Raw genomic sequence first — 5,385 nt, forward strand, 5'->3', positions numbered from 1 at the left:
GCAAACGGCTAGGGGAAAGGAGTTCACGCATCACTAGCTCCAGCGCCACCAACAAAGTTGGCTCCCCCTGTTAGGTTTCAGAAGAAGATGACTTAACTGTATTTGAATAAATGTAGATTGTTGTGTTATACTTAATAAAAATAAGACATCCCCTGAAAATAAGCCCTAGTGTGTCTTCTTGAGAAAAAAATATAAGACAGTGTCTTGTTTTCAGGGTGATCAGTAGCACAAGATGGTGATTATAGTTAACAATAAAGTAGTGGCTATTTTAAAATAACTAAGAAAGCGTCCTTTATTTACTTTGCTCTTTGTATTAACGCACTTCATACCAGACCCGCCTTCTAGACACTTTGAATATTTTAGGCTACAGGTCATTCATCAGTAGTTTTATTTTATTTATTTATTTTTACTGTTTTGGTTCATTGAGGGTATGAAGAATTACGTTTCACTGATTGCATTTGTTAGGTAAATTCCCTCTTATAATTGTGTCCCACCCCGAGAGGTGTGTCACACACCGTAATCCCCACCCCTCCCTCCTCCTGATTCCCCTCCCCCCACCGCGTATTAGCTCATCTACTGCCTCCACATTAGAATGGAGTACATTGGAGTCTTGCTTCTTCATTCATGCATCAGGACTTTTAACACCTCATAGGTGTTGGGCATCTAGTGGACTCCAACCTGGGACAGTGGCCAGCAGGGGACATGGGGCTGAGGAAAGGATGAAACTCAGACCAAACTGAGTGCATAAAACTGGCAGCCTGTAAGGGACACACAGTTCCATGTGCAGGGGTGGGGAGGAGGGCGGCATGAGAACAATGCAGCCCCTGCCCCGTTTCCGGAGTCTTTTCATTGGGTACATAACAGAGGACACCTGCAAGGAAGCACAGCAGGCAGGCAGTTGTCAGCAGTCAAGGTTAAGAGAGAAGGGGGAGAGCAAATCTCATGTCCTCAGACCTCAGCTTCTCCAGGCTAAGCTACTAGTTGATGGTTTTAGCTGCCGGCACTGCTGATTTCCCCACACAGGGATATAAACGTAGACATCCCCCTGACTGGGCACCTTCAGATTCCTTTCTTCTCAATTAGGTATACAGGGGTGGCCCACCTGTGGGCCTGGCTTTTGAGGAGCCCACAGGGTCTCAGCCTATCTATTCTCGCACATAGGATTCTGAAAGTGTGTCACTTAGAAATTAGTACTGAAAGAATTATTAAAGGATATGCTTCAAAATGGAGAAAAATGAATCCAGAAGAGACTAATGCAATACAGAAAGCAAAGATGAAATCCCAGAAGTTGAATGGGTAAGTGGGTTCTGCAAAATCTAAATGAACGAAAATAGACTGAAAAAGAATGCATTACAAAGTTAGTTATAAATAGTTATGTGCTTGGGCTCCTCTTTGGCTGTGACTGTTTCTTGGAATTTCTATGATTTTAATGATATTGATGGCAGCTGGTCAGTAGAATGACGTCTACTGGGATTTCCCTGACTCTTACCTCATTATGAGGTTGGGGTTATAGACTCTGGGGAAGACAATCTCAGGGTCATTGTCACCATAGCATATCGAGAGTCCACACTATCAATATGATTTACAGCATTAGTGTTGACTCTGATCACCCAGCTCAGGCACTCTCTGCTGAGTTTCTCTGCTGTAACGTCACTCTCTCTCCCCACACTGTGACATTGGCAGGAAGTCCCCACATGTGCCCAAAACTTGGGAGTGGAGATTTATGCTCCACTTCTTGAAGGAAAGTATCTATATAAATTATTCAAAATTATGTACCAGAAAATCATCCATTTATTTATGTAGTCAATCATTTATTTATATTTGTTGCTCAAATTGGCCCAGGTTTGGCCATAGGAAGCTCTTAAGATACCTCTATATATGTTTGACTACTCATCTCTGTGGGGTTTCAATGTTTGTGCATATCTGTTTGTGTACTTACGTCAAACACATCTTTACTTTTTTTTATGAGACAGAGTCTCACCCTATCACCAAGGATAGAATGCTGGGGTTTCATCATAGCTCACAGCAAGCTCAAACTCCTGGGCTTAAATGATCCTCCTATTTTAGCCTTCCGAGCAGCTGGGACTACACACCTGCACCAAAATGCCTGCCTAGTGTTTTCTATTTTTAGTGAAGATGAAGTCCTGCTCTTGTGTGAGTTCGGAGTTCTGGTCTCAAACTTCTGAGCTCATGCTTGAGCCTCCCAGAGTGCTGGGATTACAAGTGTAAGCCACGGGACCTGGCCCACCTCCTTACTTTCAGACACTCTAGATCAGTGGTTCTCAACCTCCCTAATGCCATGATGTATTTTCATTGCTACAAAGGGGTCGTGACCCACAGGTTGAGAACTGCTGCTCTAGATTCTCCAGGCTCTTCAAGTGTATTTCCTATCCCTGTTCTGAAACAGCCTTTTCTCCAAGGAGCCCTGGTTCCTTTGACTCAAGAATTCATTTGGAAGCCACACTCTGAGACCAGCTGTGCTCATTTTTACTGGGGTGCAACCTCATGTAGGCCCTCTGAGCTGACAGGGCAAAGAAGTACATGAGAATGTACTAAGGATGTACACACTCGTCATCCACAAGTATATCTAAATGTGGGTGCCTGTACATAAGAAGCTAAAGCTGAGTTCTCCCTGATCTCTCTGTGCCTACTCATTGCTACATGGATCATTCTAGCCTCTTTCCTTTGCTTACCTGTGAATCCCCACTCCATCCATGAGAGACTCCCTCTACCCCCAGCCTTGTACTTAATCGGTCAGTCTTAGTATGCATGTACAGCAGTACCAGAGTTGCTAAGCTGCACCTCCTGGGAAATAACTTTACCGGTGAGGGCACTGAGCTTACATGTGGTTCCTTCTGTCTTTAGGGACTCTACTCATTTCCGCTCAGTTGGATCAGCAGTGTCCCCACCTCACCCGTTTTATTGAGGCTGCTTCATGTAATACAGTTGGATTCTCTTGTCAGTCCACATTTTTCCCTCGGATCCCCTTCCTTCCTAAATGACTTTTCGAATTTGCATACATTTACAATTACTCCTTGTGCTATAAGGTTCTACAGGTTTGGAAAAACCATAATGTTATATATCTACCGTTACAGTATTACCATGCAGAAGAGTTTCATTGTCCTAAAAATCCCCTGAGCTCTACCTTTTCAATCCTCCTTACCTCTCTCCAAAGCCATAGCAACCCCGATCTTTCGACTCTCTACTGCCTCCCTTCAGAGGGAGCCCGAGAATCGGAATCATACAGAATCAGACAGTGTGTAGCCTTTCCAGACTAGCAATATGCATTTGAGGTTCTTCTGTGTCTTTCTGGGCCCTGATAGCTCATTTCCTTTTACCCCTGAATAATATTCCATTGTATGGATGTAGCACGGTTTATTTATCCATTCTTCTACTGAAGAATATCTTGATTGCTTCCAGTTTGGGCAATTACAGATAAAGCTATTATAAACATTTGCACCAGGATTTGATGTGGACGTAAGTTTTCAGCGAGGTAAATATCTAGGAGTTCAGGTGCTGGATTATGTAGTATGACTCTGCTTAGCCGTGAGGAGCTGTCAATCTGCCTCCCAGAGTGGCTGTAGCATTTTGTTTTCCTCCTCTCGCTGATGAGAGCTCCTCTTGATTGATAATTTGCAATAAAACCATCTATTTAAGTTGCTGTGCTTTTCAACTGAAGAATTTTCCGAAAAAAAGATTTTTCTGAAATTCTTTCTCAAAAACACTCCAATATTCAAGTAAAATCCTCCAGGTTTTTATCAGTTTTCTTAAATCACATAATCGTGGTTATTTTAAGGAACTATGTCTACCAAGGCCCATAACTAGACACCTTTAGTTCTGCTTCTATTGTTGGTTTGTTCTTGGCCCCCTGACATGCCTGGTAATTATTGATTAAATGTGGGATGGTGAGTACAGATAATTACAGGATATTTGTGTGAGCTCTCAGCTTTTGACAAGTACTTGGAATAGAGAAGGATCCTCTTACTCCAACCAGAGTGAGTTCCGCAGCATGGATCTGGTCTCCCACCTGCGTGTGATTCCGTTTTCTTTATGGTCTATGGCTCCAAGATTACAGACCCTGGTTTCAAAACTGGTTTTGAGTTTGGCGACATGAAAATGCATGTTTGATTTCTGGTTTACATATTAGTTCAGGCATTCTGGTATTCAGGTGTCCCAACTGAGAGTCTAGGATGTCAAATAGGGAAGCTCCTCCCTGGCTCCCTTATGAGTTTCATGAAAACTTAAAAAAGCCCTGCTTATTCCCCAGCCTCAAGCTGAGTTCAGCTTCTTTGTAGACAATTGATCTCTTAAGTGGAAAAGTGATTGAGATTATCAAACTCAACTTTTTAAATTTCAGATTAATACAGCATACATACAATCAGGCTACTTTGTTTGCATTTGTTAGGTAAAGTCCAAGTTGAGGTAATCCCTTCACCAAGGTGTGCTACGTACCCCTACGTTGTACCCAATAGGCGAGAGCTTGCCAAACTCCCTTCCCCCCTTCCTTCAATTTAAATGTATTTTTCTCTTCCATGGAAGTGTAGTTGTTCATCTACTAGTTCCACATTAATATTGAGTACACTGGATGATTGCTTTTCCATTCTTGTGACTGGAGAAAGGATCTGTTCTCCAGAGCCTTCCAGGTAAATATAACAGATGTGAAGTCTCCATCCTTTTATGGCTGAATGGTATTCCATGGTATACTTGTACTACAGTTTATTAATCCATTCATGGGTCAATGGGCACTTACACATCTTTGCGATTGTGGATTGAGCTGCTATAAACCATCAGGTACAAATGTCTTTCTGGTAAAATGGTTTTTTTTTTTTCTTCTGGACAGATACCTAGTAATGAGATCACAAGATTAAATGTGCAAGAGACATGAATAGAACCTTACCCCAAGAAGACACACAAATGTCTAAGAAACACATGAAAAAAATGCACATTGTCTCTAATCATTAGAGAAATGCAAATCAAAACCACCCTGAGATATCACCTAACCTCACAAGAATAGCCCACATCACAAAGTCCCAAGACTACAGGCATGGGTGTGGGTGCAGAGAGAAGGGAACACTTATACATTGTTGGTGGGATTTCAAACTAATACAGCCTTTTTTGGGAAAAAAAAAGTATGGAGAATCCTCAAAGAACTCAACTCAACTTTTCTAAACCTTTTTTCCCTTTCAGAATTGGCCTCCCAATCCTATCCCCTTTGGTAGCCTAAATTTCAATTTCAGCTTCTCAGTGCTAAGAGATAGCTGAAATCTCCACTTAGTCACGGGCTTCCTGCTTAGTTTTCTCCTTGGATTCTCAGCCTCACGTCCAGTTTAATTTAAAAATCACTAATGCTTCAAGGGAAAGTACAGGATAGGATGTCGGGCTTAG

Source organism: Otolemur garnettii, unplaced genomic scaffold (assembly GCF_000181295.1).
Source record: "Otolemur garnettii isolate 467f Iridium unplaced genomic scaffold, OtoGar3 scaffold00034, whole genome shotgun sequence".
In the NCBI taxonomy this organism is placed as follows: Eukaryota; Metazoa; Chordata; class Mammalia; order Primates; family Galagidae; genus Otolemur; species Otolemur garnettii.